This window comes from Triticum urartu, chromosome 5, assembly GCF_003073215.2.
Source record: "Triticum urartu cultivar G1812 chromosome 5, Tu2.1, whole genome shotgun sequence".
NCBI classification, from domain to species: Eukaryota; Viridiplantae; Streptophyta; class Magnoliopsida; order Poales; family Poaceae; genus Triticum; species Triticum urartu.
The window spans coordinates 388,407,459-388,424,163 of NC_053026.1; positions in this window are offsets into that span (position 1 = coordinate 388,407,459).

The window sequence follows — 16,705 nt, forward strand, 5'->3', positions numbered from 1 at the left end:
GCCCACGCGGAGAGGAGTACGAGGGTTCACTGGTTCGGCTGCGGTGTGAGGCTGCCGTCGCCGCAGGGCCTGGCTAGCGGTGGGAGTAGTAGGGGGCGATGAGGCCTCATCGGCAGCACAACCGGCCACTAGAGGCAGGAGCAGGCGCCAGGCGGCCTCCCCGGCGCTGGTTTGGGCGGCTGGTGCAAGAAGAGCAGCGATTGAAGAAGCAGCAGGACCGTTCAATTCAAATCCAACGGTTACTGCTGCTAGAATCGTTTGTTGACTAAGTTGACAAGACCTGCGTACACGTCAACTTAGTAGGCCCACAGGTCAGCCTCCCAACCGGTGCGCCCTAGATGTCAGTGGGAGGAATCATTTTTTTCGTGTAATAAGGAGGCAATTGATTGCGTGCGGCCAGGCCAGCGGAGGGAGTAGGGTGGGCCGGGGAAGCCTGCGCGGCATCACAGCAGGCCACAAGAGGAGGGAGCAGGCAGTCCCACCGATGCTAGTTTATGCAGCTAGAGCAGGAAGATCAGAGATTGAAGAAGCACGTCGGTCGTTGGATGGACATCCAACACTAACTGCTGCTAGAATCGTGTGTTCACTGACAAAGCCTTGCGTAAACAAGTCATCCTCGAAATCTGTGGTGTGTACAACCCATTTGCTATTATTTTTATAATTTTTACTCATTTTCTAATTCATATGGAATTTATTGCAGTCCGTTTTCCATTTTTAGAATTGCTAGCCATTTTCTCGTCAATACCAGGGTCAAAAAATTAACTAAATATGTGGGAATTTTTGAAAATTCGCAAATTTTTGCTGGGGAACGAAATATTCTTAATCAAAAAATTAATAGCCATACTAAAACAAATTTAAAATAAATTAGTACTATGTCATGTTAAATCCAATGAAATACGTATAAGATATCAGTGAAGAACAAAAACAAAAAAGAAACTTATATCCTATTTGCTATAATTTTTTTGGAATTTTCAACCCCTTTTGATATTACTTTTAACAGACATTGACCATACTCCTAAGCTAGGCCGGAATGCATCCCTCCTCATCTTGAAAGATTTGCATCCCAGTAATTCGGAGAAAACAAATAGGCCTAGCTTGGGTATTCTTCAAAAAGAAATACTAGGCTACCTATTTTCTCAAAGAACTGGTGCATGAGCATTTAGCTTTATTTATTTATTTATTTATGTTTAGGGGACCATGATCATGTACCTGGGCCGGATTCATGTGAGAGCCTCCCTTCCAGTTAATTATGGGCTTCTCTATTGGGCCTTCATCAGTGGGCTGCATGTTATCAACAAGTGGAAAATGTGTTCCGAGTTCCAAAAAAAATGTGTTCCGTATGATAAATAGTATGCGCTACGTACGGTACGGGGCACTAAAGGATCGAACCGTGCAACGACTTCCAAAACATTGTGTTTGTCGTTCTAACAACACATTTATTCAACCAACAGACGAAATATACTATTGATTGTACATTGAAAACAGCAGCAGCAGCAACCAGGGCTGGGGGTGCAACAGAAGCAGTAAGCAGGCCAGAAGAGTGAAGACGCAGCTCTCTCTTCCAAACCAAACATTAGCCATCATTACAAAAGGGCTACCAAAAAAGAACAAGTGTATGCATCAAACTAAATAAAGATCCTACTACACCAAGTGTACGCATCTAACTAACTGGCTCAGTTAGACGTTACTAATTTTTTTTCGAAACGGAGGCAAAAGAATTGCCTCATCGATTAATTAAGAAGAAGAGAATTGCCTAGTTAATCTATGGAAAACCGGGCTAAAACCGAAGATGTTACTATTTATTAAGCTGTAGTGGAGTCGCAGATGGAGAGGAGTGGGAAACTTCACTGGTTCGGGTGCGCGGCAGCACAACCGCGGTGGTTAGAAGGGAAAACATAAATTGGACACGGCATTACTTTTATAAGAGACCTGCGTTTTATACCCCACAGTAGGCATACTAACAAGTTCACACACAAATACAACAGAAAAGGTAAACATTCATATCAAACTCAGGTTCACAGGACACGTTCATATCCATAGCCAACATTCACAATCAACAACTCAAAAGATTCATATATACACAAGCTCAGCATATCTATGCATCCAAATGATTGATAGATCACACGACAATATTCATACATAATTTACAAAAAGATTCAGATATACGCATGTTCAGTATGTTTATGCATCCAAATGATTGAGATCACAGCCAATATGATCCATGGACGAACTTTAATTACCTAGGGTACAGACTGGTAAATGGTGTTCAATCGGAGGTACTTCTTGCTAAAATTAGTTCTTGTACGAGTAAACTTTCGAGTACATAAGAAGCAGCACAGACAATCTGAACTTTGCTTGTAGGTTTATCCTCAAATAGTGGCCTCGTGCCCAGGGAGGTTTGAGAAACTTGGCCACTACTTTCATCCAACCAGTTTACTGGGTCATCTTGGTCCTGTATCTCACCAAAATTCTACATTGAAGACAAGAAAGGAGGCGGTTGAGAAAATGAACCACCCAAATTTTTTATGCAGTTCAACTGAAATGGAGCATCCTTGGCGTGCAGATTGATTAAGTGCCAGATGAATATACGCGTCAACCAACTTGTCTGGAATCTTTAGACTCCATGCCATATAGTTCGCTACCATATGTGCCGATAACCAAAAGGCACAAGTTGGGACCAAATACTGGACTGCGTTTTTCTGGGCTATGCACCAAGCAATATTTTCGGCATTCACTCTCCTAACACTTGGAGTTTGACAATTGGTTGACGCCGGTTGATACTCGAATGAATATAGGCACTTCTTGTCAACATCGATGCTTGTCTGAGTGAACTTTGGAGTACATAGCAGCAGCATAAGTACCTGTCCATCTGATCATTTTGTGCAGTTCTACTGAAATCACCCGATGTAATGATTTGCCTGCGAGTTCAGGCTCCAAATTACTCCTTTATAAAATCGGCAAACAGTAGCACAATACCAAATTACCAATACATATGACAGGCACAATAATCAGGATAAAGACCAGTACCAACCTGTGTGAGGTAGCATATCAATTACTATTTCCTTTGACTGGAAGCCGAGATAAGCCAAGCGACTGACAGCAAAGGAAGAAAGCATGCGGAGTTTAGCAACTGACAGGAAAGGACGGAAGCTGTCGAGGCAATGAAGCACCCAAAGTTTTTGTGCAGTTCCACCAAAATCGAGCATCCCTGTTGGCACATATATTGAGAGAGTGAGATTACTGTAATATAGTGGGACTAGTTTATGAGACATACACTAACAAATAGAAGCACCCTCATTATCTTAATGGGTAAAGTTAGCAACATAGTAGTCTTGCTTAAAGAGAGGTATTAGTTTATTTAATCAGTGCCAATTAGCTCAACTCAACACTCAAAGCATTGCCATTTATCATAGGTTGCAAAACTTTAACTTGCAAAGATAAAGGAGTTTCTCATGACAGTAGCACGATACAAATAGAGATGACAACAAACTAATATGGATGAAGGCCTTAGGCCCGTACCAACCTAAGAAAAAAAAGCTTATTCATGTAGTCCCATAAGAGATGATAAAGCACTCACTGGAATCACACAATATTATACATTTTTGTGCACTTCAAATGTATGGTTGAAATCATTCTTGTTTACCAGTGCTGAGATTATATCGAAAGATTATCAAGAACTTCCAGTAGAGTTAAAGCACTGGCTGGGATACAGTTCATTGTATTGTCTTGTGTAGTTCCATTTAATGTATGATTGGCACAAAATGATCCCTATTTGCACAAGTATGAACAAGGTGAAACCTTCATTAGCTTAGTGAGAAAGGATAGGAAGACATTAGCATATTACTCAACCAGTAGCATCAAATTCATGATGGACAATACGCAAAACATTGCCTCATTGCACCAATGGCAATAAATTGACATGCAAAACAATAGCACTATTATGTCATGACACTAATAATATTCCCTCCCTGCTCCACCACATGATTCACCTCCATAGACAAACATACACACGTACATGATTCAGCATAGGGTCCTACTAAAGATTTGTTTAACTCCAATAGGAAAATTAGGCAGTAATAAATTAGTGGTACTTAAGTACTCCTAATTAATTAAGTGAGACAGCAGAAGTGGAAGGGCTCCCTGGAGGATCGTCTCACATGTAAGGTAGTCATTGCCGGAGCCCTTGAATGGCCTCGACTGAGGCCTCTGGCTTCAGCAAGATCGCCTTGGCACTGTTTATTCTTCTTCTTCTTCTTCCTCTTCATGCTCTGTTTCTCTTTCTCCTCACCAGTTGGTGAAACCAAGTACATGATTGGCCTTCTAATTCAGAATTGGTTCAGTTAGTGAGGGAGTACAAGTGTACTAGTAAAAACAGCATTATTTTCTCATGGCAGTCGGAAAATAGAGATGAACACATGCATTAAATATCATTCTTACCTAAAGGAAGGTTATGGCGCCAATATGGATGATGAGGATTGGAACACAGATCTCCCTTTGTGCAGTTCCACCAAAATGAACCAACTGTTCCATTCTGACATTCCAGTTAAACAACACAAAAGTCACTTCTTTTAAGAAGAGTTTTGTGCAGTGCAGCAAAAGGTCACAACAACAACCAGGTGAATTGGATATCCCTGTTTGCACAAAAAGGCACAAAGGAAACAGTCAGAGTCTCAAACAATTACAGGCAAAAACATTTGGCTAAACTTGTCATGGCTTATAACAGTGGGTGCACCAGCAGTCCAGCACCATGTACGTAAACAAGGGCATAAAGTGGTGGTTCATAGTTTGTTGCCCCGAGAAACAAACATCCAAGAAACATATCTGGTTTGTTCCCATTTTGTTCACTCTAGCCACCTACTCCTATGTGTGGATAGCAAATCTAGTCCTGGTTATACCACTGTGTACAGCGTTACCCCTATATTTCCCTTTTCAACCAAGAGACCGGTTGGATGACCAGTCTGTACTACTTTCACCCCCTTTCCTTCCTGTTTCTACCAAGTCCGATGTACACACAGGCGGAGCTATGTGTATGGCTGAGGGGGCTGTGGCCCCCCAAACCTGGTAGCTTTTGTGAAGAATTTTTTTTAAGATGGCATAGATTGAGAAAAATAGGGACTTTTACCCCTTCATAAAGCCATATTTTGCCATTGCCCCTCTCAATGATCCTGTGCTAGCTCCGCCACTGGATAGAAAGCCAGTGTTTTTTGAAGGGAGAAAGACGGTGTTACTACCCCTATCTTGTTTAAATCTAGAGAGGATGAGAGTTTGTGAATAGAGCAACCCTAGCAAGCAAGCGCGGAGGCTCCGGCCTATATATATGTAGTGAGCAACCCTAGCAAGCAAGCAACCCCTATCTTCATCAACTCGTACAAGACCGAGAAATTTCATTACTACAATGCCCTCTCCCTCGCGGACTGAGCTCCGGTGCCTTAACTGCACCTGCCTTTGGCTGCATGACAGGAGGGCCAACCACCTGTTGGGCCCACCTGTCATGGACGCAAAGGCATGAGCAGTAAGTTGAAGCTTTCGCTATCCCTCCCGCACGAGGTGGACGGACATGCAGTAGTGCATTCGATACTGTAGAAGTAGGAGTAATCATTATTGTTCGTCTTCTCGAAGATGCGAAGAGCCAAGCGCAACCCGAACGTGGTAGTTGCGAACGCTCGTGTGGTGCGGTTCCTTGGAGTACTAGCCAGGCTCTTGCATGAGACAAAATTGCTATTGTTTAACAATTAAACTCCATTATCCATTGGTTCATACTCATTCTGCATAGGTCCACGCGCTTAGCACCGTTTCCTCCTGGGGTCACCAATGTTTATTTGCTAATTAATAGCATTGCATGCAATGAACTAGCCATTGCAAGTCATTAAAAGCATGCACACCTCTCATCTCTTATTGGTTGATAGTATGTCAAGAAACAAGAAACAAGGTAGAAGTTAATGCACCGCACCTAAGTGTTTTGGGACTATTTGGTTTTCGTAAGGCTGGTCAGGCTAGTCATGGTGGGAGTAACTTAGCTAGTAACATAGCGTACTCCAAGAAAATTTTGCTTACGTGGCCAGTAGTTAATGCGAAGTAGTAACATAATATGTTACTGTAACATAGCGGTTCCCAAGACAAGATGAGTCTATAAGATAATAAATGAAATCATCTATAACACTACTAGTATGTTACTTTGCATTATGAAGGTAGTAACTTAGACTAGTGTCATATACATGACACTAGTATAAGTTACTCCCCACTATGACCAGCCTCATAGTGGGGAGTAACTTAGACTAGTGTCATGCATATGACACTAGCCTAAATTACTACCTTCATAATGCAAAGCAACATAATAGTAGTATTTTAGATGGCTTCATTTATTAGCTTGTAGACTCATCTTATCTTGAAAAGCGCTATGTTACAGTAACATATTATGTTACCACCTCTCATTAATTACTTGCCACATAAGCAAAAAATTCTTGGAGTGCGCTATGTTACTAGCTAAGTTACTCCCACTATGGCTAGCCTAAGATGACTTAAACACCTAGACGGAGGGAGTAGTATAGCCCTGTAAACCGGAAAGGAGTATTTGCCTTTCTAGAGATTTCAACAAGTGACTAGACTACACCGTGTGCAGTACTCCCTCCCTTCCGGTTTAGGCCTCCTTTGGTTTGTAGGATTTTTGTAGGAATTCTATAGGATAGGATTTGCAAAGGAAAAATTCCTTTGAAGCCCTTTGGTTTGTAGGAATGAATTCCTATTCCTATGTAGGATATGAATCAATCCTTCACGTTTTGGAGGAAAAAACATTAGCCTAGACTCATGGAAAAAATCCTATCCTATGCACCAAATGACATCTCTTTCTCTATGGGAATTGACATGCATGTCATCTCACTTCCTATGATTTTCCCATTCCTATAAAATTCCTATCCTATGAAGCAAAGAAGGCCTTATAGGGCTCAAATCTCAAATCTCATGAACCAATGCATTTTGCGATTGGAGGAATGTATCTCGTACTTTACAAAACTACCCTTAAACTCATGCATTAATTACGTAGTTCTCTTGTTTTCCTCTCCACCTTGGTCGCGGTGCACAATATTGAGCACTCCTATATGACTAGCCGCTCTATCTACATGCGGGACATTTCAAAGCATCCGGGCCCGCGTGCCATCCACCAAATCACAGCGAGGTGCTACAGTCGAGACTCACCTGTAACCCCGGTGTGGCCGTCATGACCCGTCATATCACAAAACCCACACCTTTAGCAGCAGTGGTAAGGTGGCCTCCAAGTTGGACTGGACGAAGCAACCATCATTTCACTGGAACGCTCATTCAAGCCCTTTCTTCCCTTTCTTGAAGAAAACCTCACTCCAGGCTACTCACTTCTGCCATTTTTCTTCTGTACCGATGAAGGAAATGTGGGCGAATCAGTTATGCTGCTATATTTTCATTCCAAGAATCTTCTTTTTGCGAAGCACCGACCGATTCTCACATACTATTCTTTTCCCGTTTTCATTGCGATTGTGGTTTCCTTTCGATTGCTTTTTGTTTGTCAGTTCATTGATGGATCCTGGAGCACTAGGCAAAGAGTTGCCGGCGGACAACTCACTGGAGACAGCGATCTCCAGGAAGCGAGCACCGACCAACGAGTTGACCATGTTGGCGGGCCAACCCATGGAGACGAAGAACTCCAAGAAACAAGCATTGGCCAAAGAGTTGAGGACGTTGGCGGACGAACTCCTCAAAGGAAGTTGGAAGAACGGCAAGGGCCCCACCATGCCTACCCCAAAAACTCTGATTGCCACCTATGTGAGGCTCAAGACCGAGTTTGAGGAGATAGTCACCGTTGAGAAGCAGTATTCCCCTGGCAAGGTGATGGCCCCCATCGAGGACGAGGAGATGCCCCCCGGAGGGATGAGATCCCCCGGTGAGCTGCACAAGGTACAAAATAATGGCTTATTACCATAGTTGTGGTTTTTGATTATTTGCAATGTGCTTGCTAATATGTTAGGGTTGTGCAGGTGCCGGTGGATGTCCTTGATGATTCCGATGTCGTGGCTCGTCCTGTTGGCATCGCCCCGGAGATCGATTCCGATGTCGCTGTCCATCCTGTGGACATCGCCCCAGAGATCGATTCCGATGTCGCGGTCAGTCCTGTGGACATCGCCCCAGAAATCGATTCCCATGCCGCTGTTCGTGCTGTGGTCATTGCCCGAGAGATCGATGACAAGAAATAGTTGGTCGGGCTAATCCTTCAGGGTAGTTTGCATTGCCCTATGCTTAATTACTAGAACGATGCGTGTTATCAAACCATCTTAGGGCTAGTGCACTGTATTGTGTGGGCGGATCTTGCTACTTTTGTTTGATAGTGAATCATGCGATGAATCATGCGAACCCTCTCCGAGTTATGGAAACAGATGTATCCTCACCAGCTTTTGATGTAATATATGGCATGATTAGATGTAAGTTTGAACTGTTTATCATATCAGCGGGGCTTGTTTGATGATTCTTGGTGTTAGTAGGCTAGCTACTGTGCGAGCTATGTACTTGCAAAACACTCACCAAAGAGAAATGTTGGGGCTGATGAGCTCATGGTACGCTTATACTTATCCCTCATCGATCGACCAATAGCCCTAGCTCCTAAAATTGTAGGCTTAGAGATCGATGACCTAGGCGGGCTAGTTTGGCCTAGTGGGTTTCAGTGATATGATGTGCAACACAAAATCATAGCAGTGCAGAGACGTACTCCCTCCGTTCCAAAATAGATGACCTAGGCGGGCTAGTTTGCCCTAGTGGGTTTCAGTGATATGACATGGTACAGTGCCGTCCAGTCTTCGCGTGTGGTAGCAGTATTGTGGGTACAGTAAGTTTTCTTGAAGAAGCGGAATTCAACGAAGGCATGATGGTTCCTTCGTCCGAACAACTTACAGTGGGAAAGGTTGGGCCTGCGATACGACCGGGGTAGACCAGGATAATTTTGTGCATGGCAGGTGGACCAGGATGGTCGACGTCCCACATGTCGGCGAATGAAAGTATTCTTTCCGATATATAGGACGAGCAACGAGTATTCATTGTTTATTTTTGATGAAAGCTATTGTCTCCACTGTTACGACGGAGGAGTGTGAAACACGGTAGCCCAGTGAACTTGGCATGTGCACCACTCCCTCCTTCCTCATGTAATGCCCAGGTTACAGCTTTTTTCTCACTTTCTCTCTATCTATTTCCTCTCGAATGTTTTTTACCTTTCTTTTTTTTAAGACACAATTGTTTTTATGCCTTTTTTTAGAATTATTTTTTATACCTAGGAGCAGGTGTAGAGACGGGCTCTTGCAGAGCCCACTCCTTGACTTTGTCAATGCCTCTCTCTCCTCCACATAAGGAGTACTACTTGCTATGCATGCATGCGGCGGGCAGCTGGCGTCTTGAGGGGCCAGGGCGGTGAGAGCGGGTCCGAAAGCGGTCCAGACTCTAGCATAATTTTGGTTTTTACAGTATTTCTTTCTCTAGTGACAGGTAGGCCCACGTAGATAGATAAAGAACACGAGCTGATGAGGCGCATGCGGACTATTTGACTGGTCAATGAAAGCACAAGTGCTCCCTAGGTGGTTTTGATAATTGATGACAACATATCTCTTGTTGGACTAACACTTCTATCTAGCATGTTTCAGATAAGTTCAACAATGGAGTGGCATGGACTAAAGGTTGTGGGAACTCCTTCAAAATGCTAAGGACAATGGATTGGCTAAAGCTTCAAGCTCAAGACTCTTCACTTTTACATTTTAGTGATCCAAGATCACATTGAGTCCATAGGAAAAGCCAATACTATCAAGGAGGGATGAGGTGTTGCTTAATGAGCCTCTTGCTTCATGTGCTTAGTGATATGCTCCAAAACCCTCAACTACTTTCCCATTTCCACATATGACCTAAACTCTAAGCCAAACTCGGTCCTACCGATTCTTCCTATCCGGCGCCACCGAATTTCACTTGTCATAAGCCACTACCAAACCCTAATCAGTTCGGTCTCACCGATGGGATCTCGGTCTCACCGAGATGGGCTTGCAAACTCTCTGTTACCCATTGCAATATTCTCGGTCCCACCGAGATATGCAATCGGTCCCACCGAGTTTGCTTGACCAAATCTCAGTTTCACTTATTACCCAAATCGGTCCCACCGAGTTTGAGTAATCGGTCAAACCGAGTTTTGGATTTACCCTAACCCTAGCACATCGGTCCCACCGAGTTGATCCAGTTGGTCCCACCGAAATCACTAACGGTCACTAGGTTTACATTTTCGGTCCGACCGAGTTTATTGATTCGGTCCCACCGAGATTGGAAAACTGTGTAACGGTTGGATTTTGTGTGGAGGCTATATATACCCCTCCACCTCTTTCTCATTCGGTGAGAGAGCTATCAGAACACACACACCATTCCAACTCATATGTTCTGAGAGAGAACCACCTACTCATGTGTTGAGACCAAGACATTCCATTCCTACCATATGAATCTTGATCTCTAGCCTTCCCAAGTTGCTTTCCACTCAAATCTTCTTTCCACCAAATCCAAATCCTATGAGAGAGAGTTGAGTGTTGGGGAGACTATCATTTGAAGCACAAGAGCAAGGAGTTCATTACCTACACACCATTTGTTACTTCTTGGAGAGTGGTGTCTCCTAGATTGGCTATGTGTCACTTGGGAGCCTCCGACAAGATTGTGGAGTTGAACCAAGGAGTTTGTAAGGGCAAGGAGATCGCCTACTTCGTGAAGATCTACCGCTAGTGAGGCAAGTCCTTCGTGGGCGATGGCCATGATGGGATAGACAAGGTTGCTTCTTCGTGGACCCTTTGTGGGTGGTTGCTTCTTCGTGGACCCTTCGTGGGTGGAGCCCTTCGTGGACTCGCGCAACCGTTGCCCTTGGGTGGAGCCCTGTGTGGACTCGCGCAACCGTTACCCTTCGTGGGTTGAAGTCTCCATCAACGTGGATGTAGGATAGCACCACCTATCCGAACCACGGGAAAAACATCCGTGTCTCCAATTGCATTTGATCTCTCCAAATCCTTCCCTTTACATTCTTGCAAGTTGCATGCTTTACATTCCGCTGCTCATATACTCTTTGCATGCTTGCTTGATATGTATTGTGTGTATTGAAATTGTGCCTAAACTCCACTTGAACCAAAAAGGATTAAAAATTGCAACTTTAGCACGAAGTGTCTAATCACCCCCCCTCTAGACACATCTACTTCTAGATCCTACAAGTGGTATCAGAGCATTGGTCTCCATTGCCTTGGTTTAATCACCATTGGAGGAAGATGGATGTGTCTACTCTAGGGAGTCTTAGACATAGAGTGCCCATTCTTGATGGAAAGTATTTTCATGAGTGGAAAAATGAGATGCTTGTAATCTTCAATCAATATCATTTGAACACGTATATTGCTAGCCCTTGTGCACCCCATATTGATCCCTTGCATCCTACCCTAGACGAAGATATTGACATGATTCGCAATCTTAGAACTATTGAGCTCATCATTAGAGGATTGCCCAAAGATTTGATTGCTAGTTTGCCTACTCAAAATTGCGCCTATACTATATGGAAATTTCTTGAGGAACGGTTTCCCAATCACTCCTTGAAAACTTTGGATGAAATTCTCCATAAATCTATTGCCTTGAGTAAGATGAACTCTAGTGATCCTAGTTTTGGTAAATGTCTTCTTGAACTTGCCAATCTTAAGCATGCTAAAGGAGATGTTGGAATCATTAATGATATCATACTCAAAGCTATAAGAATTCATAAAAGTAACCACTTTGATCATTTATCTAATGAATTACCCTCTCTAGGAAATGATGAGTCACAAGATCATGATGAACATGAATATTATGATGATGATGATAGTGACTCCGATCTTGGTAATGCAATGAGACATTTTGGTCTTATGGCAAATCTTCGGGGATATGAATCAGGAGGAAAGGAATGGGTTCTTGATAGTGGATGCACTGATCATATGACCGGAGATGAAGAGATGTTCCGTGAGCTTGCTGAAAACAACGGCCCTCGAAAATATGTCACCTTTGGTGATAATTCAAAGGGTAAAGTGGTTGGCCTTGGTAAGGTGGCCATCTCACATGATAGTTCCATTCAAAATGTCATGCTCGTTGAATCTCTTGGCTATAACTTACTTTCAGTATCTAGACTTGCTGATTTCGGTTTGAACGTCCTATTTACTGAGGTCGATTGCCAAGTATTTCGTCGAGACAATCATAAAATGGTCTTTACGGGTATGCGTAGAGGTGATCTTTACATTGTCGATTTCTCTAAAAAGGCACAACCTAAAACTTGCTTTGTTGCTAAATCCTCAAAAGGCTGGTTGTGGCATAGACGACTAGGTCACGTTGGCATGAGAAACCTTGACAAGCTTATTAAAGGAAATCATATCCTTGGAGTTAACGATGTCATATTTGATAAGGATAGACTTTGCAGTGCTTGTCAAGCAGGTAAACAGGTTGGAGGAAGACATCCCGTGAAGAACATCATGACCACAAGGAGGCCACTCGAGCTGCTTCACATGGATCTTTTTGGTCCCAATGCCTACAAGAGTCTCGGTGGAAATTCTTTTGGTCTAGTTATAGTTGATGATTTTTCAAGATTTACGTGGGTGTTCTTTCTTAATGACAAGTCGGAGGTCCAGAAGATCTTCAGAAACTTCACTAGGAAAGCCCAAAATCAGTTTGATGTGAAGATCAAGAAGGTTCGGAGTGACAACGGAACAGAGTTCAAGAACGCAAATGTGGACACCTTTCTTGACGAAGAAGGGATTTCACACGAGTTCTCGGCTACATACACACCTCAACAAAATGGAGTTGTTGAGAGGAAGAACCGGACGCTCATCGAAATGGCAAGAACAATGCTTGATGAATACAAGACGCCAAAGCACTTTTGGGCAGAAGCGGTTGAAACAGCTTGTCACGCAACAAATCGCTTATATCTTCACAAGCTACTCAGCAAGACGGCATACGAGCTCCTCACCGGTAACAAGCCTCAAGTTGGATACTTTCGAGTATTCGGCTCAAAGTGCTACATTCTTGATAAGCATCGTCGCTCAAAGTTTGCTCCTAAATCTCATGAAGGTTTTCTACTTGGTTATGGATCAAACTCTCACACTTACCGTGTCTACAACAATTTCACCCGAAAGGTTCAAGAGACGGTAGATGTGAAGTTTGATGAATCTAATGGCTCGCAAGTAGAGCAATTGCCAATTGATGTAGGAGACAAAGACCCCTCAGAAGCAATTCAAGACTTGTCTATTGGCAAAATTCGTCCAACAGAGGTGAAGGAGAGTGCTTCATCCGTCCAAGTGGAAGCTTCTACTTCACGACAAGGTGAACCAAGAATCGACACGGAAGCATCCACAAATGGGCCACACCAAGATGAAGAAGACGAGGAAGTACGTCAAGATGAACATCAACAACCTCCTTCTCCACCACGACAAGAGAACGACGACGTCAACAATGAAGAAGGCCAAGAAGAAGAACAAGATGAAGAAGATGCTCAACAAAGACCCAAGCAAAAGCTCTCACGAGTTCGAGCAAGAATTGCCAAAGATCATCCCGTCGAGCAAATCCTCAATGATATACAAACCGGGAGAATCACTCGCTCAAAAACTCGTTTAGCTAACTTTTGTGAAAACTATTCATTCATCTCGAGCATTGAACCAATGAAGGTTGAAGAAGCATTGGAAGATCCGGATTGGATAAACGCTATGATGAAGAGCTACATAATTTTGAGAGAAACCAAGTTTGGACATTGGTTGAGAAGCCCGACAACAACCACAACATCATTGGTACCAAATGGGTGTTTCGCAATAAGCAAGATGAAGATGGACAAGTGGTTCGCAACAAAGCACGTCTCGTTGCCCAAGGATACACACAAGTCGAAGGTATGGACTATGGTGAGACATATGCTCCCGTTGCTAGACTTGAGTCCATTCGCATCTTACTTGCCTATGCTAATCACCATAATATCACCTTGTACCAAATGGACATTAAAAGTGCTTTTCTAAATGGAGAAATAGAGGAGGAAGTTTATGTCAAACAACCTCCCGGCTTTGTCAATCCTAAGAAACCAAATCATGTTTACAAACTTCACAAAGCTCTTTATGGTCTTAAACAAGCTCCTAGAGCATGGTATAAATGCTTGACCAAGTTCCTTACTACAAGTGGTTTTGAAATTGGTAAAATTGATTCTACTCTTTTTACTAAAAGGGTTAATGGAGAACTATTTGTATGCCAAATTTATGTTGATGACATCATATTTGGTTCAACTAACCCTCTCTTTAGTGAAAAGTTTGGAAAGCTAATGTCAGAGAAGTTTGAGATGTCTATGATGAGTGAACTCAAATTCTTTCTCGGGTTGCAAATCAAGCAAACTAAGGAAGGTACATTTGTCTCTCAAACAAAGTACACCAAGGACTTATTCAAGAAGTTCAATATGCAAGAATGCAAAGGTATGTCTACACCCATGCCTACTAGTGGACATAATGATTTGACCAAAGATGGTGAACCTATTGATCAAAAGGTTTATCGCTCTATGATTGGTTCATTGTTATATCTATGTGCTTCACGTCCCGATATTATGCTAAGTGTGTGCATGTGTGCATGATATCAAGCTGCTCCTAAAGATTGTCATCTTAAGGCTGTGAAAAGGATAGTGAGATATTTAATCCATACACCAAATTTTGGCATTTGGTATCCTAAGAGGTCTTCTTTTGATCTTGTTGGCTATTCCAACGCAGATTATGCCGGAGACAAGGTTGATAGAAAGTCCACTTCGGGTACTTGTCAATTTCTTGGTAGATCTCTTGTGTCTTGGTCTTCCAAGAAACAAAACTCGGTATCCTTATCCACCGCCGAAGCGGAATACATTGCCGCTGGTTCATGTTGTGCTCAATTACTTTGGATGACCCAAACTCTTAAAGATTATGGGATTTATGTGAAACATGTTCCACTGCTTTGTGACAATGAAAGTGCTATCAAAATTGGTCATAATCCTGTACAACATTCTCGAACTAAGCATATTGAAGTTCGTCATCATTTCATTCGAGATCATGTTGCTAAGGGTGACATCAATCTTAAGCATGTTCGCACCGATAAGCAATTAGCGGATATATTCACTAAACCGCTTGATGAGAAAGTGTTTTGCAGGTTGAGAGGAGAATTGAACATCATTAATGCTTCGAACTTGGAGTAGAAACTCCATTGGCTACATGCAAGACATGAGCTTATAACTAATCCATGATGTATCTCTTATGATAACTATCTTATGTCTTGGATATATTTGCACCTTGCATGTTTTCTAACCCATGTAGGTGCTTGGTTGAATTTAATTCCATGAGATTGCGACTCACTCACATCTTGAGCAATCTCTACAAGACCAAGACTCTACACAATAGTGGTTGAAGACAAGGAAGCACAAAACCATTCAAACATATCCTTTGACAAATTCTATGTTAAGCTTCATGATTGTCATTTTTGGATACACAAGTGCTCTTCCTTGCAAGAACTAACCCATGTAGGTAGATGAACTCAAACTCCAAGTGGTGCTCCCAACTCTTGATGAACTACATCAACCCTGAGCACCCACACAAGTTCAACTACATGAGCAAGAACCACATCACCACCCAAGGTATGTCATTCCATCTTAGAGAAGCTTTACTCCAAGACATGAGTCAAAGCAACTCAACAAGATGTGAATACATCAAGATGCTTAAACGAAAAATGGTAACCCCATTTTGAGCTTAAACGATGAGTATGACCTATGATCAAGTGTCCTCACTTGACTCCTAAGTCAATATACTCTAACATAGGTGACTATGTCACCGCCCAATTCTAGATGAAGTTCTCTTGTGTCCTTTTCTGAGTTATTGCATTTGTTCCTTGCATATTTGTTTCCTTCTCTCTCACACAAAAAAACAAAAAAAAACTTCATCTAGAAACTTTCACTTTTTCCTGTTTGTTTTTGTTCTGCATATTTCTGCATCAAATTTCTTGCAAATCTTTCAGCTAATTCATTGCAAATCTTTGTGAGATCTTACTTGACTAGTGAGCTGAGGTGACAAGTGTTTTTCTCTGTGTAAACTCGGTTTCACCGACTTGCAATTTTCGGTTCAACCGAATCTTTTCGGTACCACCGAAATATGCCACTCGGTGCCACCGACTTTGCAATCAGAAAAACAATTTGCCGCTTGTTCTACATTTCTTCTGATCCAGCTCCACTCAATGAATCTTGTCCTCCACAAGCATCACAATTTTATCCTCTGCTTTGTGCTGAATCTCAAGGACCAAACCTATTCGACGGATTCCAGGAAAAACCTTCTTGGAAATTGATGTCAAAGGGGGCGAGAGAGATCACATCAAAGCTTGTAGGAAAGAGAGATCACACCAAGAGAGAAAAAGTATTAAGGGGGAGAGAAAGTCTCAAGGATCCCAGATGTTGTTAAGGGGGAGAGAGAGATCTCCAGGGAGAGAAAAATACTCAAGGATCCCAGATGCTTGATGTTCAAGAGGAGAGATGCCACATGTCTTTTTGGGGGAAAGACATGTTCATATGAACTCATTTGAATTAAGTTCTATTCAGCTCTGATTTTCTATTTCCTATCTTCTCCCAATATCCCATGTAAGATTCAGGGGGAGCAAGACACCTAAGGGAAAAGAAATCAGCCAAATTCATTGCATA